The sequence below is a fragment of the Limanda limanda genome, chromosome 11 (assembly GCF_963576545.1).
Source record: "Limanda limanda chromosome 11, fLimLim1.1, whole genome shotgun sequence".
Lineage (NCBI taxonomy): Eukaryota > Metazoa > Chordata > Actinopteri > Pleuronectiformes > Pleuronectidae > Limanda > Limanda limanda.
Genome location: NC_083646.1, coordinates 13,015,246 through 13,040,818, shown reverse-complemented (window position 1 = coordinate 13,040,818; position 25,573 = coordinate 13,015,246). Strand labels below are relative to the sequence as shown.

The window sequence follows — 25,573 nt, the reverse complement described above, 5'->3', positions numbered from 1 at the left end:
TGGTAAGCTGCTACATTTCCCTGGACGGAAATACTAACCACGTACTATGCAGGGTCTTGCCGAAGCACTTAGATAGATCGAGAAGCAGCTAAGCTTTCAACTGCTCTTCAACCTTAAAGGGATCATTCATGATGACACCACAGGAGCTGTATGGAGGCATTTTATGTGTTTTTCTGTTGTTTTTATATACGTTTGAAGAAGTGGTCATTAGCAACTTCAATTGAATTGGATTTGCCTGAAATTATGTTTACCCCTGAAACTCTAAAAGTTTTTTGTGGACTCAAACACTACATTCGGGTGGAAGCATGTGACATTGTGGAAAAAACACATCCAGACAAATTAGCAGCTACAGTGAGAGTCTCTGTACCTGAGTTTATGTCATGGTTTTTCAGTTTCATGTGACTCAGCTGAGATTCATACACTTTGGTCAGAATATCACTGCGTAAACAAACTTTTTTTTTACAGAATGTGGTGCCAGACTGTGAAGTCTTGCTCAGGGTTTTGAGATGAGTGTGTTTCTCCCTATCTCGCCCTCAAAGCCCCAAACCTATCACTCAGCCCTCTGATGACTGAGGCTCATTTAGCTCTCCCCTGATTGGCTCCAACGGCAAGAAAAGAGTTGGGATTGCCCCAGTGGGAGGTTGGGAATTGGAGTTTTGAAGTTCTTTATGTGTTTCTCTTAATGTCCTCAAACTCTTTAATGCTTGTCTATATTTAGTGTGTGTGTAGGCTAATTCCTGCAAGTGTGTATGCAGTCGACTGGGTAAGAGAGTGTAATCAAGAGTGTTTGTACGAAGCCTGTGTGCAAGTGTATGGAGAAAAGTGGCTAATTAGCGAATGCTGCAATGCACAGTCGCAATATGTGCTCCACAGAAAACCAGATGTTTATTGTTTTTAATAGTTCAACAACGAAGATCTCTGCAAGTGCTGCATGCTGGAAAGTGTTGCCTACTGTGTCTGCAGTCTTTACCATCTTAGTGAGAATCACATAAAATACAAAGATGTTTGTGTTTAAATGTTTTTAAAGGGCCCATCAGTAAAATGTCACAGTGGAAGTAAACTACATCAGAATAACAATTGACGTGTTTTTCTCCGCGAGCAATCTCTGGATTGTGAACATAATAACACTGTTCAGAGCATCCTCCCAGCATGACTGCATTTTACTCCTGGCACGTATTCATGTCAACACAAATTGACTTCAGTGAGCTGAAGAGATTGAGCTGCGAATAAGAGCTATTCTACATTTTGCATTCTTTGATAAACTCTAAATTGTTACGGCAGGGGAGAATTATCAAGTAACACAACACGAACCCTAAACCGTAAATTATTCTTTTTTTGCTAAAAAAATATTTTAATACGACACTGATGAACATTGAATATGAATATGGCGACTTGTTGTTGTGTGTGAGAGGCTGTTTGCGTGAAATCTTGGGTGCACACATCAGCCATTGGGAGAGTGGAGAGCCGTGTTGTGCGTCTGGTGAAATTAGAACAGCAGCACAGGAAGTCAAAACAAGGAGGACGGGATGAGAAACAAGAAGAGCTGTGAAGCAAAGAGGCGGCTGTTTAGTGTCTCAACGTGGAAATGCATCAAACTGCAGCTGCATGTGAGTCAAAATAGTTTCTGTTGGTGAAATGAAGATTAAATATGATGTTAAATCTGAACAAACACACAATTCCACTTGTAATTGTATCAATGTTTTGATTGAACATTGATTTAATTACTTTGGGTCACAATGTCAGTAACAGAGAGCTAATAGAAATAAAATAATGGGAGTGAATCTGTTGAAGCGATGTGCTAAATGCAATGTTCTCTCCTTGCGTTTTGAAAATGTTGATTGAATAAATTGTGTCAATCCTCTGCATCCTGATGTTCACTAGATTTTGTTTTGATTTTTAGATTTAACCAGGAGACACACTGCTGTGCCTGAGGAGATTCACCTTTATAAAAAACAGGTTGGACTGCAGGAGGTTGATTCATGAGACACATCTTTAGAATATACTCAGACATTTACACTTTCATAACATCAGTGCAGCAGAGCCTTGGACATCCTTACTTTTCTCTCTCTCTCTCTCTAACATGGTCAAGCTCTTAAATCACTGGGTTCGACAGTTCCCATAATTCAGCTCAGTAACATCTTGTGTAAAAACCACCTTGCTGGTAAATGCCAAGTCTGTCAAACTCCACCTCAGTATATCTGTTAAAAATGCAAAGATACCCATGCATGTGATGTCACACATGATTTTTTTTCTACTTCAACCAGGGTCTATGCAGAGTTCATCATGTAAAATTCAAGACCTTCTAATTCCTTTTAGTATGTGTTTTACAGGACAATGTACATTGATTAAAAACAGTCTGGCTGATAAAAAATATAATTATTTACCAACCGAAAATATTTATTGACATAAGGTATTTATGTCCTTCCTCTTTTTACCAGCCAACTAATAACTTCACACACACACACACACACACACACACACACACACACACACACACACACACACACACACACACACACACACACACACACACACACACACACACACACACACACACACACACACACACACACACACACACACACACACACACACACACACACACACACACACACCTGGAAGAGACCAGGAAGTACTCACAAGCATTGGCCAATCAGTGTCAGGAAAATCCCTCTAGACCAGCCCACCACAGATTTATACGAACATTCAAGTGCATGCACCGTTGCACGCACACACACACATACATTCCCGCACACACACACTCATCCGTGGACACACACACGAATGCTCTTCTATAGGTTGGGTTACCATAATGCCTAGGGAGGAGCACCAATACAGAGAGGACACTGGGAAGGACTGCAGACACACACACATACGTACGTATACGTATACCAGCTCCCTCACACACATACACTGGGGAGCTGGATAAAAATACTGTGCTGACAAGTCAATTAATCAGATGTGAAGGTGCTGAGCAGAACAATCCCTTACAAGGAAGCAGTTCAAAAACACTTTGTGTGTGTGTGTGTGTGTGTGTGTGTGTGTGTGTGTGTGTGTGTGTGTGTGTGTGTGTGTGTGTGTGTATGAGAGAGAGAGAGAGATACACTTAAATTTCTGTTCTTAATAACCTGTGTCATAAACTGTTGATTTGAACATTTGAAGAAATATGTTAGAACATCTTCATTCTCATTGTGTTGCACCATGTTGGACTCTATTTTGGTCCCAGCTTTTGCTCCTACATGAAAATAGCATTACACTGGATCAGCACAGTAGGTGTGTCACATGGAGTGAATCATTGCACAATAAAACCCTTAAAACATTGTGTTCAAGGTATTGTGTTGCAGTTGGTGCCCTGCGTACCCACAAAGGAGTCTTTCACATTTAAAAATGTGAAAATCAACTGCCCGTCGGTTAAATATCTATAGCTACTGTTCAATTAAAAGTATAATTGAGAACTCCACAGGCAGCAACAATAAAAATTAAATTTTTAAGTTGTTGTCATCAAGAGGAGACAATCCCATAAACGAACGCTGTGATGTAAATGATTATAGAAGTTATTTTACTGCAGTCAGTTTAGTGTAATGCCCCCCCACCCCCCCAGTCCACAGTATGCAAATTATGATGTGTACATTAAAATGAACTAAATTAACAGAACAAGCTGAGTCTGTAACTCCGAGTCAGTATGAGGTTCTGCAACCATATCTGAAAGACTTAAAGCTAGGGTTGGTAATCCTGGAACAACTAGCATGCACAGGCTTCAGATACATTAGGGTTTAGGGGGGATGTCGAATTAATTAGCATATGACGATATGTCCTGTATGCAGTGAAACAGAAAATGCCAATGGAGGGCTGGGGGTTGTCTTAACAAATTTTCTGACTTGCAGACCCCCCACACACACACATACACACACATACAGTGTCATCGAATAACAGAATTTGTTGACAGATCTTAGGCAATATGCTGGATCAGATGTGTGCCTCTGCGGCTTGTGAAGCCTCCGGTAATGCGCAGTGGGACCCGGTCGGTTATTAACAGATATGAACTCTAGCCAATTATTTCATTCAGGCCTTATGAAATGATTGATTGTTTTTATTACCGTCCTGTGAGGGCCACAAAAACCGTCTTTTCTTTTTTTTTCAGGCGATTGTATTTTTTGGATGGTTGGACATGGGAGGATTTAATCAAATAAGATTAAAAGAAAGGGTTGCAGAAACAAATTACCAACCCTAACTTTTATCTCTACCCATATGTATCCGTGAAGGGTGAATGTTGCACTAAATAAGAATTATTGAAATGGTTTGTAAAGCACATTTTTAGAATATACCAGGAGAAAAATAACCAAAGGAGGCACGTCTGAGTCATTCTTTTTCTGATTAACTCTTGTCGTAGCATTTGGTTTTAACCAAGGCACAAGATTTATTGACTTTTTGTGCTCCACCTCACTGCACCCTGCTGAAACTGCTGGAAATCCCCACTCCACAGGTAGGTCAATAACTTCGTGGAGTAAAACAGTGTTAATGAAACGGACTTCATAATTCATCAGTGGCCGGACGGTGCTGTCAGCAGCACTCAAGTGTGTTGAATCTGGCTTGGAATCAACAGTGTGACTGACTGGCTGACATCTCCTGAGCGGAGCTGAAAGCAGTCAATCAGCACTGGGTACTGCAGTAATGACAGGGATGTGTGCGCTCCCTCAGGAAGAGCTGTCAGGTCACTGGATCAGTGCCACTCTGAGAGAGAGACACACATGCACAAACATACACGCACGCACACACAGACACACAGACACACACACACGCTTCTAAAATATGCTGCCATTTTGCCTGTGCACACAGAGTAAAACACGTAAACAGTTCAGTGTTGACAGACTCTTGTGCTTCCTCTGTCCTGTTATTCATTATGGATTCTTCCCAAGGGAATGACGTGCACAAGTACTTCTTTGCATCCATAGATCAGGATTATAACCATCATTGTATTTGGATAGTAGTAGTTAAAGGTGGAGGATGTACCACACAAAGAGCACAAGCTGTAAAACATGGCCACAAACAGCAGCAGAGAATGATCTGAGTTTTGCTGCCTGATGGATGCCTCCTAATCCTGTTTGTTCCAGGATATTTTCTCTGGCCTGTGTCTCAGGCTGAGCAACTACATTTTCTCAGTTTGGATCCCTGCACGACAAGAGCACTAATATGTTTTAAATTGGCCTGAGCCCTCGGGTTAGAAACTACACTCCCTCCTTTTGGGTTCCTGTGTGACAGAGGAGCAATTGTAATATAATGGACCTTGAACACGGACTCACTCCCTCATCAGAGGTGAGGAGCGAATATGTTTCACTGTTGATTTCTGGTTGCAACCTTCAGTTGTTGGTAAAGATTTGTACAGTAAAAATTTGACAAAATTCATATACAAGAATAAAAATCATGAAAAACAACTGTTTAAAACAATTATGAGCATTAACATTTCCACAGTTTTTGTTGAGATAGTAACATTTCCAGTTCAGCTAGGACAGAGTTTGTCTAGATTTGGAATTAGGATCTAATCTCATTCATATGGCCTTATTCAAAATTTTTCATCATTATAACACATGGTAGAAATGTCCTGTAAATGCAAATATTTATTTAAAAACACTTCAATTCAATACAATCATCAGCTCAGAATTTAAAGGAGACATTCTTCTCATATTAAGGTTAATAATTCTAATTTTGGTTACTATTTGAAAAGGTTAACATGCTCTAATGTTTAGATAATCACTTTCCTCGTACTGCCCATTGCTGCAGCTCCTCTTTTTAACCTCTGTCTAAAATACACTTGGTTTTAGCAAGGGCTTTTTCACTTCACAGTTCTTTTAAATACACAGAAACACAAGAGTAAAGTAAAATTTAAAAAGCATATATCTCCTTTAACTTTGCTACAGTGGTGGATATCCATACCCGTTATCATTATCAACCTTTGATCAAATTCACAGCTTCCGTCTGGGTGTGATGAAAGGCGATCTAAGACAACATGGCTAAAGTGAAGACACACTAACAGGAAAACGTAACCCAAAAAAACACTTCCATTACATTTAAAAGTTCTCACTTCCAGAAACCTGCGACTCAAACTGTTGACCGCTGAGCTCCTCCTTCTCTACCCACTGTGTCCATCCATCCTTCAGCCTCACCCCCACTCCTTCTTGGTTTAACAGCAGCGGAATGACTTTTTGACTTTGGTCTAAGTCACCAGAGTTAATTCATTGCCATCCATAGTTTTTCAACTGAGTCCTCACATCACAGCCTCTCCCATATCATCCCTCTACATAATATCCCCCCCCCCCCCCCCCCCCCCGAGGGAGAAAAGGTCAAACGGTCGAGCTTTGCACTCACAACGGGGACATCTCGGGAAAATCAGTTTGCTTCTCTGCCTGTTAATACCCTCATCTCTGGACCTATCATTTATATGTAAATGAAACGTGTTTGTTGAGCGGCTCAGAGAGGTGCAGACAGTTCAGACAGAGTAGACGGACTAGTAGACAGGTTGTTCTAATGACCTTTCATATCATGCAGTGACACAGTTGTTTACAAACAAACAGAAAGCGGTCCGACCTGTTTACCAATTAAACAGTTGTGACAGATGTGTTTACCTTCCGCAAACACCGCCAGCCTCGGATGATTTTAATATTCATAACTAGGTTCTCCTGAAAACCTCAGTCATACAGGAGCGAAATGCAATTAGAATTAAAAATAAGGTGAATGTATTTTTAACCCTTAGGACGAAAGGGAAAAATGAGCATGATTTCTCAACACATTTTAAAAGTTCTGTGTCAAGTGTGTTCCTGTTTGCAAAAAAGCATTAACTTGAATAAGTCAACTTACACTGCAGGGCACGGTGTTACTCATTTCACTTTTACAAAATATCCAATGTAAGAAAGATATCACATTTCACAGAATCGTAGAAATTGAGCGTTCTGTAAGTGCAGTTTCTTAATGTTTATTTGTGCCGAGCAACATGAAGGAAAGGAGCCGTCCTGCTTGGTAACGTTCGACCATTGAACCCATCAAACAGCATGAGGGATGAAGGTTGTTTCTGTGGCACAGCTCTCTCCCGAGAGATGACTCCAGAATACTTCTGCAGGACTATTGCCTCTGACTTGTGGATTTGCCTTGATTTATTGCTTTTGTTTTCATCATTCTCAGCAGTGCTGCTGACTACAGGTGTAGCTGTGCGTATAGAAAATATTCATAATTTATTTCATGTGTACAGCTTTTTCTCAGCTGGTGCGGACAGGTGGGGGGGGGGTGCGGAGCGCAGAGAGAGGGCGAGACGGAGGGAGAGACGAAACATTGAGACAGAGACAAACAAGTTAAAGAGAGGTAAGAGGAAGAGAAAGATGTAGAGTCAATAAAGAGGGTTAGAGAGACAGACAAGAGGCAGAGAATGATAGAAATATAAAGAGAAGAAGAAATGAATATATTTGATTGGAGACTAATCCCTGGATTTACCAGGTACATTCTCATGTACATGTTCTTCTCATGATGCGTGATTATTTACTCATGCAAGAGAGTTGATGTTAAATTTAGACAAAAATTCTACTTAACTATGGACTGTGGACAGTGTGTCTTCACTTCCTCAGATTGTACAAAACTGAAGCCATCCTGGATATGTCCCTTTGTATATTTCTACTACGGAGGACGTTAGTCACGCAGAAAGAAATGTCAGATCCCTGTTACATCTAACTACAATATATCTACTTGTTAGCAATAAATGATCTGGATCAGTTCTGCCAACATTTGATTTCACTGAGTGCACCAGAGTAATGATTTGCCTACAGATCTGATTTTAGCTGTTATATCTTTTACCAAGGAATTCAACATTTCTTCAAAATTAGATATGAGCATGTACAAAGAGAATACTTGGAGGAGACCAAGCACAGTGTGCACCGATAAAACTATCCTTTCTGTTTCTGTTTCTTCTTTGTCTCTGTAGAGAGATATATTTCTTTTTTACTCGATAAAGAATGAAACTTTAGTACAGAGTGATAAAAACAATTTGCTCCACTTCCAAACTATCATCTTTCATATCAGGTATCACTGCAAGTATAAATGAGCCATATGCCAAGAAGGGAAGGGATTTAAACTCACTGGTTTGAAATTGTATTTAATTGTTTCATTTTTCCGGCTTATCAAACTGTAAAGACAGTGAATGCTGTATACAGACTGTTTGCTGCTATGCAGAACAAACACTCTCACACACACGCACGCACACGCAAACATACACACACACACACACATACACAGACAGTTCTGCTGCAGGGGATCATATGACCTCAAACGCCCCATGTGACCCCTCAGAGCGACATGATAAGCAGACAGAAGGTCAGTCTTTATGAGCACTAAACGCTGCCTTCTGCAGCTGAACATGGTCCAAATTCATTCATGCTGGCACAACTACAGCCCTCCCCCCCCTCCCTTCAGGGAGAGTCTGTCTCCCATTCACTTCAGAGTTAATCAATACTTTGAATTAACAACTGCAAAACAAACCAAACAGACAATTTCACGGAGAAAAAGTGCAATAAGTATAAAAAGTAAACTATATCTTCAATTTAAATGCAAAACTGTGTCCCTCAGTGTCAGGGTGTGTGTTTGCACACTGACTAAAGTATGTTTGTCAGTTGGAGTTGTTATTTTTCTCTGCAGCATACGCCTCAATGGGCTGTCTGTCTTTTTGGATGGAGCTGGGCAAGATAAATTGACAGCTTCACACGCAGACACACACACACACACACCCACACACACGTGTAAAAATATACACAAGCTTTGCGTGTGTGAGGTGCCTCAACGCGCCAATGTGCGCACACAACTCTCCAAACTCAACCGCATGATCACGCACACATATGCAGAAACACAAGAGGCAGTCATACATCTGCTGATGAACTGAGTGACAGTTTATTTTCGGGATGTAAACGGACAGAAGAATAGACTTGATGCTTTGAGGGGAAGGAGAGCAGAGTAAGCAGAAGAATATGAGCCGCGCTCACATGCTCAAGGGTGAAAGGATTCCACATTACTACACACACACACAGTGGCCTTTGTCGCTGTCGTGCAACTGTCTGTCCACGTTGGATTCAATGACCATTACTGACAGATCTGCTGAGAGAGCTGCACGAAGCCAGATAACAAAGGCACGATATAGATACGTAGATTCACTGGTCACCCAAACGTCTCTTTAATCAATCCTGCAGCAGATTTAGCAAAAAGGATTCATCTCCAAAGCTACACAGTGATACAGGATTGTACATTACTGGATCTTTGCAAGATCTCCATTGAGCATGGATCAACAGCACAGCAAAAAGAACCGGTGACTTTGATCGCAGCTCGAGTTTTAAAGTGAATCGTTTGGAATCAGCAGCTGCTGAGGCAAATGTGTGTTTAATTAGGACGAGTACGTTCTTCAACATTTTCCATTTTGCGAGAACGAATAACATGGCATAATGTGAAAAGAGAGAGAAACGAAAAGGCCACGAGAAGAGCTGACTTTGGAGATTTTCCCTTCCAGTAGTCTAACGTTACACAGCAAGAGAGGAGGAGGAGGAGGAGGAGGAAGAAGGAGAGAGAAGCAGCGAGGAGGAACAGCAGAGGAGAGAGGTGAGGTCACAGGGAGGAGGGATTTTATACCCTTCACCTCCTGCACAGGTTTTTTTCAACCCGTTTTCACGTGTTACATGTCGCTTTTCCTCTCTAGTTTGTCCTCAGGCTACACATCACATACATTTCTCCTATGTTTCTCCTCTACACTCTTCCCAATCCTTCCCACATGACTTTCTCCCGCTCCTCCACCTCCCTCCTGTGACCAGATGTCCTCCACACTTTTGTCCTCATCTCCTCTCTTCTCTCCACTTTAGCTTTTTGTCGCCATCCTCCTCCTCCCGCTCTCCTGCCTATATGTGACAGATTTCAGTCCCTGCGTTGCTCTCATCCTCCCTCTTTCCCTCTCTCTCTTTCCCACATCCACTCCTGCAGTTTGCCCCCCTCCTCCTCTCCTCTTCTCCCCAATTCTTCCACATCCATCACTTCCTCCTCTCTCTTCTCCCCCCACTGCTGTCCTCTGCCTCAGCTCTCTTCCTCCTCTTCACTCTCTCCTATTGTCTCCTCCCACAACCTCCCCACTCGTTCCCGGTCCCAGGGCTCGTTAAACAATGTCCACACTCACCTGACATCATCTGCAGAGAGCCGCCTACAAAGGTGACAGTGTGTGTGTGTGTGTGTGTGTGGTGTGCGCGCGCACTAGGGACTTAACCCAAAGAGTGTGAGCGTGCATGTGTTGCTTTGGTGAGGAAATAATGAGCGTTTATTCAAGCATTGACATAATGAAGAGGTCCAGGAAAAGTATCTTTCACACGGAAAAGGAAACTGAAGTCAAAGTCAGATGAGAATCGGTGTCAACGACAGAGTCAAAGATAAAGAGACGTATTTTGTAATTGGAAGTTTTGGAAGTTTTGCAGTCGACTTTAATTGGTGCAGAACAATTGGTATTCAACAGCGTAAAGCACACAAGCTGTTGGTGTAGAGACAAGTGCCCAACCCTCTGTCACACCCACCCGCCTATCACCCTTCCTCCACCTTCTCTCTGTCCAACTTTGCCTGTTATCACTCACACCTCACCTCTCGGTCCACCCATCTGTCCACATTTTCCCTTTTCTTCAGTATTACCCTCATGCCATTTTCTTTTTTGGGACTCCAGATCTGCCTTTGCCCCTTTTCTCTCCCTCTCTCTGTTACTTCCCTGGTTCCTGGACCCTTTGAAGTCGGCTCATACCTGCTGTCACATACCACCTGTTCAGTTCTCAGCCGGACAGGACTGCATTAAAGTGAACTACACTAACCCTGATGGGACAGCACTGAGCTGCACCAGCCTGGATGAGAATGGACAGATCCAGAACAGGGGGAAAATGAAGTCTGGATCGCACAGAGGTGAATACAGTTGTTGTCAACTTTGGTGGCCAAGGTCACTGCAAACATACTGTGGACAAAATCATGTAAAGCAGTTTTGTCCATTTGATTATTATTGATTATTTGTTTTTAAACTAATGTATTAGACTGTAATGTGTCTACTTGTTCTGTGAGTTACTATTTGTACAAATGGGATAATTGTTTGTTGTACACAATGACAATAAAGGCACTGAATTGAATTTTGGTAAATATAAAACTATATTTCAAAAAAATATGTATTTCTTTGTTTGTGGTTATTTAACGATAAAAGACGATGAAAGAAAGAATAAACCCTTTAATGGCGCATCAAATTCTTTCAGGAGCACAAATACTTTTCTGTTACTCTTTGCTCCACAGAAGCAAAAACAATATTTCATAACAAACTAAATCTACTATTGCACGGATACAAACAGAGACAGTTTGTTCACCCTCTCCTACACCCTCCCCCAGCCCTCAGATGTTGTAAAAGAAAAATTAAATACAACGACCTGGATAATAAATCCATTACATCAGCATAAAGAGCAATTCAAGTAGTTTGTCTTCTGTCTATTTTCAACTCTGGTGATTGTAAATACACAAATAAGAGGCAGAAACAGGCGTTTTTAAGATGCTGCAGATGTTCTGCAGCAGCAGAAAGACGGAGCACATCTCAAAGAAAGAGGAGGAATAATCCAGTCGGATGGATTTGTACATGACACCCAACTTCTTTGAAAATTCTAGTTTCAAAAAGGTTTTATATAAAGATTTACAAGGAAGGAAAATAATTTCAAAAAGACAATTAAACTTATTTCAAGATGAACTGAACTAGACTGGTAACAATTTGGTGTCATCTAATTGACTTCAACCCTCAGGAGTCTCATATCACTGAAATATCATCACAAACATTCAATGTTTAAGAAAACAACATATTTTACACACATAAAAATCCTACTTAATCTGAAAGAGTTAATTCAACCAAATTAAGGATATTCAATTGAGTTAATTCGAAGACACAGATTCAATTGATGATGATGAAAACCTTTGTGGAGACGTTTACTTCCTGTAGGAGCTGCAGAACTGCATCTGAATACAGTTCCACTTGGGCTTTAACATTGAGCAATGCTTTTTGCCATTTGATTTATTTCAGTGAGAGTTGGCTCTGATCTTTATCATGGTCATTTCAGTTAAATTCAGAAGAACTCATTTCCGTTTTAATCTGTCCTGTTTGACATTGTTCTGCTTTGCTCTTTGAGTTTCTGCTCTTTTCCTCCCTCTCGCTCCTCTTTGATCCGGAGCAATAAGGTAAGTTGAAAGGTTGTTCTCTGACCACGACTACTCTGAAATCCTGAACAGTGACATGAGCATCTCTACACACTCAAGGAGAGAGGATGAACATGTGAGTGTGTGTGTGTGTGTGTGTGTGTGTGTGTGTGTGTGTGTGTGTGTGTGTGTGTGTGTGTGTGTGTGTGTGTACGTGCTCCCAGGTGATGGAGCATGGACGAGAGAGATACTCGTTTGATCCCTGGAACAAAGAGGGAAGGGAGGGCAAAGGAGAGAGCAGCAGCAAGACAGTAGGAGGGCAACAGAGAGAGAGAGAGAGAGAGACAGGCAGAGAGAGAGAGAGAGAGAGAGGGGGGGGAGAGAGAGAGAGAGAGAAGAGAGAGGGGGGGGTGTTAGGGGGATCTGGCCTCACGAGAACAGAGCTCTGTTGAAGGGGGTTTGAAGATCAGGAAGAGCTTTGTCAAACAGAGTGGGAAGAATATAGAGAACTGTTGTGTCCAAAAACTGTTGAGTTAAAACAAACTATTAATTGTATCATCTGTGCTGTTTACTCATCTAAACACAGTAACTCATCTACTCTAGAAGCTTGCCTGATTTTGAAATTTCCACCTCTGGAAGATGAAGGTAAACAGAGTCTTGAACTTAAAATTAAACTTGACATACATTACATCATCGGCCTATTTCCAAACGGGTCCACATCGACCATGCGCGTTCAACCAGAGATGTATAGGCTGCTGTACGGACGGACACTTGCACCTGTCATTTTGGTATAAAAGACTTATTTGATTGCCTCAAATAAATCAACTATTTTCAGTGGAACTACTTTCAGTAATCATTCCTTTAGAACATGTTGACGAGAAGAATGTTTCAATGCTGATAGCATCATAAACAAACCTGGACATCTCACATAAACAAAATAAACAAAACTAACCACAAAGATTGATACAGAAACGCTGGAGGTAAGTGAGAAAATAAAATTTTTGGGTAATTTGATTTTAGCCTTTAACTCTTTCTCTAACATAGCATGAATGGATAGGGTGTTCATAGGACTGTGGTTCTCTGCGGCTGCACCGCTCCATCATCAGTCATGCTGTATGCACAGTGCAGTGAATTCCTTGCCTATGCAATCAGTCCCAGAAAACAGCCGACACTACCTGCATGACATTTTACTGATGTCAGAGAAAAGAAATTGCACAGGAAATCATTTTAGATCCAGTGTGGTCATCAAGGCTCCGTATCAGCAGGTAGTGAAAAAGCGATTTGACGTGCTGAAGCAACTAAAAGGAGGAAGACGGAGGAGACGGGGAGTTGGGAGAAGAAGACAGAGTTACACCCGTTTAAAAAAAGGTGTTTTACCGTACAACTTGGTTATTTTATTTATTTTTGGTTGTTGGGTTTGTTGTAAAAGTTAATTATACATATTTACAAATGGTTTTACAATATATTCTTTCATCTGCAGATAAATAAGAAACATTGTGTGATGTTTCTCATCCAATTAAATTTTAATCTAGTCTATATACATGTATGTATTCTCTCCAAGGCCATTGCATACATTATAATGTGACTGGATCACCTTCATGCACATGTGCACACTATATTATTATGTACACAGTAAAACATCCCCCTCAGTCTCTCTCTCCTTCAACCCTCCATTTCTTCACCTCCACCAAAAACATTTCACTGCGGCATTAAACTGTTTATTCAAGTGGTTTTGCATGATGAGAAAAAAAAAAAACATTACGAAAGCTCATATATTCCTGCCTGTGCTGATATGAAAATACTGCAGTTGCTGGCTGCATTGTATTAAAACACCATTCTATAGAAATGCAGTGTGTGAATCGTATAAGAATAAATTTCACATTATACAATCTGGAAAGTTTGTATAATGTAAACAGAGAAATGCGAGGTGATAGTGTGTTAGCGAAGGTAAGACATGCCTGAGCAATGTTGTTGCTAAAGGGCTAGCTGTTATTTGCACTTGTGAGTTTGTATGTTTAAAGAAACTGCACACGTTACGACAAAAAGCAGAAAAAAAGGATGAAATCATTGATACAAAACGCCTTCACACAAGATGGTGATACATAAGAATGATCACAGTGCCTCACATCTCCTGACATACTGACTATACTGAAAAGAGATTCGATCAAGAGAGCCTTAAAATACCAGGAAAGCGAAGTGTACATCTTTCGTGTGGATGTGCCCGGTGGGAATTGAAGCAAAGACACAAAATGTTTTTTTTTCTTCTGTAAAACAAGTTTGAACGCACAGCATCTAACAACCCAGCCCCCACATCCCAACCCACATCTACCTTTTCATTCCTCTCACAGACACTTTTATAATGATCCTCCAAACATGCCCAAGAGACAAGTGAGTCACTTAAAGACACAGACTTGTTACTCTACAAGTTATTAATTTGATCTGAATGTTTGGAGGTTCTGTCCTATATATAGTCATCTGTCAGATTTTTGCAACTTGAAGTGAAATGTCTTTTTGTGTTTGAAGGCTGCTTATGTGTGTGTGTCAATTTGTGTCAATGTCAATGCATGTATATACATAAACGCACACACACGACAGTCTGATCATGTGTAGAACTCTTGTGAATTTATTTTAGTTTCTAAGATTTACAGTCACTGACTATGTGATGTGTTCATGTGTCTGTTCGTCTAAATGAGAACATCAGAGAGTGAATAAAATTGTGAGTTAGACAGTATACGAATTTTAAGTCTTAAATTGGACACTTGAGTTAGTACACTGGTGTACAACGTGTACACACACATACACAGATTACTGTAACTCCCTTCTTTTATGTCTCCCTCACAAATACCTTCATAAAGTTCAACAAGTCCAGAACTGTTTTGGTTTCCATTTGGCCAACTTACATAATGTTTTATTCACCGGTATTTTTATATTATTTATTCATCTTTTTTTTTTAGTTCTGTTTTCATCTCTGCCTTGTAAGGTGACCTTGAGGGCTGCCTGTAAATAAAATGTATTTTTATTGTTATTATTATAGTATTTTCTCTGATGTGCTGTGTGAATTCCAGCAGTGAAGTATTGTCCCAAGCTGTGTGCTCACAGGAAGTGAAGATTGCAACATGTGACCACAAATGTCGTCCACCTAAATATCTGCTGGCTGCTTTGCTCAATTAACTTATTTATTTTCTTTTTCTCTGTTTTGCACAACATGAAAATTGGCGCCAACGACATGTCTCCCTTTCTTGGCCACCATTTTCACAAGTTGGAAAATACGTTGGTGGTTTCTCCTCTGCTGCCAGGTAACCAAGATGGCGACCGAAGAGGGAAAGAAATGTCAAGTTTACATGCAAACTTTTTTGATGCACGTTGCATGACTTGTCTTATTCATCTTAAATAGCACAACATTTAGAAACACACAAAATGCACCCCAGGATAAGTTTATTGTACTTGTTGAGTTCATGAGGAAAATAATTTGGTGAGTGTCTTGGTCGACCAATGTTTCCTTATACCACTGATCATGTGTTTGGGAAGCAGGACAGTGAAGATGGTATTTTTGGGATAATTCAGCGATGGCCTCTCCCTCTGTTTTCTCTTCCACCAACATTGCACAGTGTTGAATCTAAGCTGCTCGCCCCTCTCTGTCTCTCTTTCTCTCTCTTTCTCTCCGTCTGTCTCCCTGTCAGACAAGAGCAGTAGAGAGTGCTGAATATGAGCTGGTAGCATGGTGAGTCAGCCAGCAGCTTTACATTTAACACATGCCAACGCTACCAGGACTGAAAAGGAACGCAGTGGGGGTGCTTTCTCTCCCTCTGTCTTGGTCTCAGTCGGTGGCTCTCTTCCTATTCATCGCCCTCTGTTCCTCTCTTCTCTTTCTTTCTTTCTATCTCATCTCTCCTTCCATCCTCCTCTCCCTCTTGCCATCCATTACCCATTGTCTCCCTTTCATTTTCTCTATTTTTGCCCTCCCCCTCTCACTGTCATCCCCTCCTTCTCCATCTCCCTCCCTCTCTGAAGTCTCCCAGTGGTCTTGCTGAGGGGCATATGCTGTTGCAGGGAGAAGGGGATGTCAGCTTGGATTTCGACACTGTCACAACAGGGGAACACACACATACATACACACATGCACATAGACACACACGCAGGTAGCAGGCTCTGGAAGCAAATGGCTACTTATAAAATATGCCCACACACACACACATAGAGTACGTGCACAGGCCTAGTCCTGTGCACGTACACACACATGTAAAAATGAGTCAAATGGCCACTTGTATAATATGAACGCACACACAGACACACAAACAGAATGAAAATAGTCTCACCAGGGTAGAAAACAGTGCTTGTCTGCAAACTGCCTGACAGGCAGAAAATAGCCCTGTCTAAGGAGAGGAGAGGAGAAGGGAAGAGAGGGAGAAGAGAGGAAAAGAGAAGGGAAGAGAGGAAGAGGAAGAAGAGGAGTAAGGAGAAGAGAAGCTGTTTTTTTTTTTTTTAAAAACAGGGGGAAAGGAAGAGTTTGAGGAAAGGAAGTGGAGGAAATAGTGGTGGAAAAACAAAGGACAGATGAGAAGACGAAGAAGAAAATGTGTGTAATGGATAACACCTGAAGGAAAACCGACACCAATAGCATACAACTAAGTGAATGACAGTTTGTTCCACTCATCCCTCTCTCCTTACCATCCTTTTCCTGCCACTCTGCTCTTTTGTTTTCCTCTCTCGTCCATCCAGCTGTTCTCCCTCCTCCCCTCAGATTCTCTCTCTCTCTCAACTCCTGATATGATATCTATGACCTTAGCTTAGTACAGCATGGTCACACTGGCCTGACCAGAATCCCATTACTGACACCCTTCATGTGTAACATCACGGCACAGAGTGTGTGTGTGTGTGTGTGTGTGTGTGTGTGTGTGTGTGTGTGTGTGTGTGTGTGTGTGTGTGTGTGTGTGTGTGTGTGTGTGTGTGAGAGAGAGAGAGAGCCTGTATACATGCGTGACATTGCCCTTTCCATAGCAACAACAATATTACGTGTGGTGCGTTGCAGACAGACACAAGCTGACACACACACAAACACCAGGACACTGACAAACATACACACACAGGAGGACACAGATGTAGATGAATACCAAGCTGAACGCAGTTAGTCACAAAAATGTTAAAACACACATCTAACCACAGACCCACACACACTTTCCAGATTTATTCCATCCTTATTATTACAGCTCCCTTCTCTGAAGTTATTAATCCCCTAAATTGTTTTTTTTTTTCCTCGAAACATTTCCGTCTGGGAGCCAAGCTCATTAAAGCAGCACTCATGTGGGTACGGACCCGGAAAAAAAAGCACTCTGAAACAATCTGTGACTTGATGCTTAGTTTAAAGCAGCAGAGAAGTTTACACGAAACATTTATTTCCATCTCACATTACACACAAGTTTTTAAATCCATCGCTTAAACATTTATCCAACATCATTTGCTGTAGTTTAACACATTTGCTGTGGATGAGGAGCATCTGCTCAATTGCAGATGAAGGTTGCAGGGTGGATTTAAATCATTAGCAAAGTTTGCAAATAGAAACGGTTATTAGGGTATGATTTAAGATTGATGTTTAGTTTAACAGTGCTATACTGTATTTGTATTGGGAATTTTCATAAAGTCGTTTATATATATTATACAAAAAACTATTTTTCTAAGACAAGAATTACCACTTCATAATTTTATGGCCCCATCAATCAGTAACAGAAAGCAGCCGTCTAAAAGTTCTCACTGAAACTTCTTACGGTGCAGCACAAACATTTCCAGGTAAAGCTAGAATGAGTCGAGCCTTGCGTCAAAACGATGGTAGACCTTCAAAAAAGTCATATAATTCCCAGTGAGCATCACTTTTGTTTTTGCTTGTTTCAGCTTTTGAAGTATTCATAAAAACTGCTTTGAAATGTTGAAAGAATAATACTATAAGTTTCCATTAGGACACAAAGACTCCCATGTGGTGAAAGACCCTCTGAAGGCCCATACTTATACTACAGGAGTAATTAGAGTTGACTTTAATGGGAGAATGATTTAGATTTCACTGGGTGCTGTTGAAATTGCTGCATCAGCTCCATTGTGGCCATATTGTTTCTGTTATAAGGATGTAACTTGCAGCCATGATGCATTTTGTCAAAACACTCTGGGCCAAGTTTAGGGATCACATTTACAGTATGTGGTATAAAACACGTTTGGACCCGATGCTCAGTAAAACAATACATCGTGATTTCTGTGTCCTTAGAAAATACTTTGGGGAATTGTTGCCCTAATCAAAAATGGAACAATGAAATTTCACAGTAAATTTGCACAAAGACTTATCAACATGCAATACTGCAGAAAACGCCCCATGGGTCACACTCAAAGCTTCTTATCTGACCATATATTATGTTCCAGCATACAGATCCAATATGGTGGCTGTCAAATTCAACAAGGTTGGCTGATTTTTCTGCAAATTATTTCCAATGATTAATGGTCTTATTACTACAGCCGCCCCTCCCTGCTCCTCAAACGCACACGAGAGAGATACAAGTGTATGATTAGAGGGCTAGAAATGAGAGGAAAGAGAAGCAGGGCAGAAAATGGAGGGAGACAGAAGATGAAGAAGCAGAATGAGGAGACGAACACTGCCTGACAAAACTAACATGAAAGTGATCTTACAGTGAATGGGGGAACTCTTGCGTAGTTACACTGATTGATTCATTTTCTAACCGTCTTACAGCAGCTGTGGGGTCTTTTACTTTTTAGGCCAAATGAATGAGGAACAAGGTTTTTTCGCCCCCAACTGAAACAAAACAAGAATGAAAAACCATGTGAATCAAGGGTTTGCAAAAAGGGATGGATTAAAACAGGGGGAAGGAGAACAGATCAAAATGTGCATATTACTGCCAAGGTAGCTGTGATAACCACAACTGCATTAGCGATGCTTTAGTTCTTGAACTTTCCTTTTGGCAGGTGGTAAATAACTCAGCATTTAAACAATAGACCACAGGAACAAAATAAACAAATAAATAAACAACAGACGTGTACTCGGAGCAGAGTTTGACATTTAAATGTTCTACATAATACAGTGTTCAGTGGGAAATAGCCATCTTAGATCGTGTCTACCTGTCAACTTTCCATGTTGTTCAAACACCTGTAAGGATTTGCAGAGAAGCTCAACCTGCTGAATTCTTGACTGGAGAATTAAGATGATTTTCTTCTTTTTTTTTTTTACCTTCAGAGACTTATTAAAAACACATTCTGTGTTGCAGAGATCAACTGACTCCTGCTCGAAAGGAGGGGTTCATTTAGGGTAACCTAACATCTGCTCCCTCTGTTTGCATGATGTGATATGGCATTTTCATGGTTTGCTGAGCACAAACTTCCTTGTAATTGGTTTGCTTTCCTCTTAGCAAAATGCAATGACCCCTGTTGTTGGTGATTGCCTACAAATAAGAGTGTGGAGAGATGCTGCTATTTGCAAAGCAGTTAATCTACATTTCCTTTCGATACATGGAAATGGTGCTGTAGAGGATTTGTTTCCGTTATAACATAACCAAAAACAAACTTGACATTGATATGTAACTATATTGTCTTAATGCACAACTAAATGATACTAAATAATCCTTTATTGTATTCTCACAATGTGAATTTTGTGCGTTTTCTCATCATCGCTCTGAACTTTGCAGTTGAACGAACACCAGTAAGATGATAATTTATATCATGACATTTAGTAAAGGAAATCACTGTTTCATGTTCACATCTTAGTTTTGAATCATCTACTTGTTCAATTAATACTTTCACTTCATAAACACTTTCATTTCATTTCTTTGCAGAGACAGAATCTCGAATATTTGCAAATGTAACAAAAAATGTAAAGCTCCTCTTCGGAACTGTGGTTTATATTGTTGTCTAAGTCCTATTTTGTGCGAGTAAATGTGGAGGGATATGGAAAGTGGATTCCTGCTGTGCTGAACAGACGCTCAGTCTTCAGCAGAGCAGAGAAGCAGAACCTAGCAGGACAAGTAAAAGTGAATAACTGGCCTCACTAATGCAGGATTACAAATCTAAGGAATTAGATGAACAACACAAAGTGCTCAAACAAGCAACTCTCACTTTCTGCATTACTGCAGCACAGCACTGAGCGAGGAACTGCAACAAACTCTTGCCCTGAGTTAAATGTAACCAGTTGTGTTTCAGTTGTTCTGCCTGTGCACCTGTAAACTGCTCCCATACAACTCTCTTAACACAACTGCAAAGGTTATTAAGATGGAAACTTAACTTATCTTTGCAAAACTTAACAATTTGACTTAATCTGACTCAATTGTGTGGACAGAGGAAAGCTCATGATGGTGAAAGACACTGTTTCAGGAGCAGATTTTCTTTAATCAACAAGAACAGATGCAGTAGTTGACATGAAAATCTAACGTTTGATGTTTTACAGCAACAAAATAACTTTTGTTTGCAAACAATTAAGTGAATTTACAGAGATCTACAAATCAGTTTGTCGATATATAAGCCTTTCACAGACATATCTCTGTACATTTATGGTTACATTTTACACTTTAATTGGTTGCATTTGTGTTTATACTAAAGTTTATGGCAAAACTGTAAAATATCTACCCTCAATTACATTTCTTGGTCAAGGGGTTTGATAATGACATTTACGCAATCACTGCTAATTAGTTTGTGTGTGTGTATGTGTGTGTGTTTATGTTAATCACTGAGATACATTTTTAATGTTGATCACACAGGAATGATGTCAGTACGATGAAAAGAAAATGTAATTTAGGAGAAAAATGTATTATATGTGAAAAGGGGAAAGGAAGGATTGAAAGGAGGCAAAGGGAGAAGAAGGAGTCAGGCAGTCAATGACAAAGGGAGACAGAGGGTGAGGAAAACAGGGAGTGGGGTGAGGCAGAGACAGTTGAATGAATGGAGGAACAGATGACTATGAGTAGAAAGGTGTGATGCAAGGAGCAGGAGGAATCTCTAATTAGTTTTTTTCAGCTCAAACTTCAATAACTCACTGACCTTAATAAACAGATGATATAGACTCACACATACATACACAAATCCTTGGCTGCGTGCGCACACAGACACACACATACACATTCTCAAACACGCACGCATAGTGTGATGAAAGTGTTACCTCAGCATTTTCCAGCTAAATGTACTCATTAGCCTAGTTGCACATGGCTGCCTGAGAAAACAACAAAGTCAGCTCCAGAAAGCACAGAGCATTCATCTAGGAGGCTGTCAGAGTGGGAGACAGAGAGCAGAGGTCTCAGCACTACCACAATCTCATGGCTGCATTATTTTCTCCACAACCGCTTTTTTTTCAAAGACCAAGTCCTCACAGGCGGCCTCAAATAAGTTGTCATAATGAAAGCTAAGCATAATTTTCTATTGACACTGCTAACAGTTCTAACAAGGTTTATTTTCTCGTTTTAATTTTGTGTCAAAAAGCTAATTTCCTGTAAGACCAGTACCTGAACCAGCTGTGGTTGAGGTGGAATTTGAGCAAGGCAGTCGACCTCACACATCTGGAAACAAACATGCATGCAGGATATGTAGGATGCGACATCTCACCTGACGACTTTTACCAGTCAGGAAGAATTTAGCATATTGCATCATCTGAGAACTATGGTGCTGCATTTGTAGAGGTGTAACGGTACATGTAGTGAAAATCTCCGGTGTAGGCCTTTAAGCTCGGCATGTGTACCAAACAAATGCAGCCACTGCACATGTGGAACTTGTTGTGTGTGCAGAACACAATTTGAAACTTGCAAACCGAGCCCCTCATGGGATTTGAGCTGCCTCTTGCTAACAATACAGAGCTGGAAAGAAACTGTAACAAATACCACCTGTGTTTCTATGGCAGCAGATATACTTGGTATCAAGAACACAAGTTATAAAGACATGTTGAAAGTACTTTTTTAAATGTATTCCACCAGTAGGCTGCAGCCAGTTGCAGCTGCGTTACAGACTTATAGAATTACAGTTACATTCTATTAGGTAAACTACTGTTCCATTTTTTAAAAAGCAGTTTAATGTTTTGTATTTCTACATAACCGATTTTTGTGAATTCTTCCATCCCAAGTACTAAGACCTTAGGGGAAAAAAACCTGGTCTTTCCAAGATTTAAAGTTGTACATTCATGAGAAAAAAACGTGTGTATTCTCTAAGTTTATAAAGTTAGGATTTGAGTAGAACTCTCTGAGATTAGAGTTGAAATGTTACAAGAAAGACAGACCCCAGCATTTTCTACGTACTACATCTGCACTAGACGACCATATCATATTCAATGTGTCAGGTTTCAATCTCTGTCCATCCTTCTAGAGACACAAGAGGCTGGAACCAATTCCAGTGCACACCGTGTGAAAAGCAAGTAAATTACAGGTCTAACATGCAAACAGACAGACAAGCCCTCACACCTGCACACAGGAGTCTCAAATGCAATTGACCTCTGAATAAAAAAAAGAGGAAAGAGAATATCCAAAGAGTAACAGTAACTGTTAGAAAAAAATATAGAGAAAATATAAGAAATCTGTACCTGTTCAGGACCTGTTCCTGTGAGGTGACAGAATCAACCACTGATCCACCAAACCAAATATGCACTGACAGGGAGAGGAATGTGTTACCTGATCTGCGTCAACATAGTGCTGAAAAAACTTGTATTTATGTTTTTATAATGTGATGCACTCTCACTCATGCTGCAAGATATAATTTGATCAATTCACAGGTACATTCTGTGTTCTGTATAAATGGCAGATCGCTGCATCTCTTACTAACCAAAGGCAAACTGAGGAGCACAGCCCTTTCAAACTGCCGTCTGTATTTAGTGAAATGTTGGACTGTCTCCCACACCCAGTTCCAACAGTGCTGTTCTTCTGTGGCAGCGAAGACAAGACGACCATCTGATTCCAAGGCCCAGCTTCTGGCAGGATCTGCTGGGCAAGAGGGGTTCGTTAGTGTTTCTGATCGTGTGTATTCTAGTCTCACATGAAGCTTCAGGCTAATGTTTGAGGTCAGGGAACTTGTGGTTTCGATAGGACAGAGAGCAGTGATGGACACAGGCAGAGGGAGGAGAGAGAGACTTAATAATGTGGCTTGTAATTTCTACTTGTATTTAAAACGTCTACAGCCTTTCTAGACTGTAAATTGGGTCCTTGGAAAACTTTCTGCCCTTTAATACCTAAACTAAAGGCTGAGGCTAGGTGGGCATCAAGAGTCAGGACCACGCTTGCTCACTGAGAACAGGTAGACGTTATCCAAGAGGTTGAATCAGGCGTGTAGACGGAAAACTGGAATACTGTAATATATTAAGCTTATTTAACTTAAGACACCCTGTATACAATAAGAACTTAGTGGAACACAAGCCGTCTCAAAAAGGAGGCGGACTTTACTGTGGGACCTCTCAGCCTCTGAGTTGTGATCAGTCACTGTGTGCACGTCACAACTGACTCCATCTAGATGCAGCACCAGTGATCCAATCACCGACATATCACCCCCTTCAGGGCATGTAACACATAAATTCACAAGATGAGATACATATGATCTAAAGTACCCACTATCCTCGACCAATTAATTACACAATTATTGCAAATCAATCGTAAATACTTGGTCTTGCTGTGATTAAAACATTGACACAAATGAAACTTGGTGGAGGGATGTGGGTCAGAGAAGAACCCCTTACGTCTTGGCGCGGTTCCAGATCAGGAGACAGATCCAGAATTTTGTTTCACTTTCTTTAACATTATGAGAGCTTTCTAAACATTTTCACCAGTTTCCTAGAGAACAATGAATGAATCTTGATGGGGAAAAAAAACAGAGATCTTAATTGGACTAATATCTACAAATCTGCGAAATTTGGTGCAGCTTGATTGAATTTAACTGTTTCAACAAAAGTTAAATTAATTTTCTTAAATATACTGTATTCTGGAAAATACACCTTTTTAAGAAACTGATATCATAATTAGTAAAAATGAATAAATTAAAGAATCTGTATGTATTACATTAGGGTGAAGTGGAAAAATAAATGAATCTTTTTGGCTTTTGATCATTAAGTGTCATGATTTAAAAATGTCACAAGTTAATGTTTATATGGAACCTTTCATATCTACTGTATAGTCATTTACTATCAATCAAACATTATAAACAGGTTTTCAATGTAATTTGACTGAGGTGTACAATATATTTATTGGCATAGAATTGAACTTTCATTAATCACATTTGCTAGATTTGAAGTATAGATTATGAAAATGTCTGGTTGATTTTAAACAAAACTGTTGAGCTACATAAACATTTTCACCCTCAGCAGTAATTAACTGGTTCGTGGTGAACTATGTGGCCAAATCCCAGGTGTATAAAATAATTGAGGCATTCAGAGGTCACAGTCCTTATTTATATTCACAACCAAACACAGTCATTATTCCAAAAGGTGTATTTACATATTTTAAGAATAAGAGGGTTTAAGCATTAACACTACAGAAAATGTGGGATATGTATTAAGTCTGTATTACTGCTTCCATTGCCAAGTCTTCATTGTTTGAAATATAACCAACACGCTGATACACACCATAAACAGACCCTGGGTGGGATTCGTTTCCAGTCTCAGTGTGATGTGATTTAAAGGTGAATGCTTTTTGATTATGAATGAGAAATATATTTATTTACGTTATGATTGAGAAACGCGGTATATTAATTGAGACCCAGTGGTGGTGGGATAATTGCAGAGTTCAATTTATTCATATTCATTACTCCATAATGTGCTGTATATATAATCTGTGAGAGCCGAGCTGGAGATGCAAACAAGCTCCCAGTGAAATGTTTTAATTGGCCTGTTCTATTTCCATTTCAATAGAATATCCCCTCCCCTCCTCTCCTCCTTTGTCCCCTCCACTTCTCTCAAGTTGTCCTGTCTGATATTTGACATGTTGCCGCTCTCCCTGCTTCCTGTTAATAGATCGTTTAACTCCACAATTTGGAGCCGTACGGTACGCGGGGAGATAAAGATGGGTGATTGTGAATAAGGGAGTTTGTGTGCCACTGGATGCAGCAGGACAGGGCTACTGCGGAAGTTGAAAGAGGAGGAGATGGCAAAATGAAAGGAGAGACATGAAAGGAGTTGAGAAAAAGTTGAGATTTCATGAATACCGCAAGTGGATCTCTGGCAACTGAGATGAGATGTGCTTGTGATCAGATATCATTCCAGACTGACGCCACCAAAACTGTAATCCAAAGTGACTCTCAGCAAGGCCGTCTCACCACTGCAATTCAAACATCAAGGCAGGTTGGTGTTTGAGGGTTTTAAAACTTTGTTAAAATTTAAAGCTATTTTAAACTAGTATGATGTATAATTTGTGTCAGTATTCACACT

The 25,573-nt window shown here is 40.3% G+C and overlaps 1 long non-coding RNA gene across 1 annotated transcript in view; it reads right to left on the bottom strand.

Annotated features, from left to right (window-relative positions):
* Positions 1–25,573, bottom strand: part of LOC133014698 (uncharacterized) — a 93,612-nt gene that overhangs the window by 19,893 nt on the left and 48,146 nt on the right. The window contains exon 3 of the long non-coding RNA XR_009681475.1: positions 22,987–23,141. This is a non-coding gene — a long non-coding RNA (uncharacterized LOC133014698). The remainder of the gene's footprint in view (positions 1–22,986; positions 23,142–25,573) is intronic.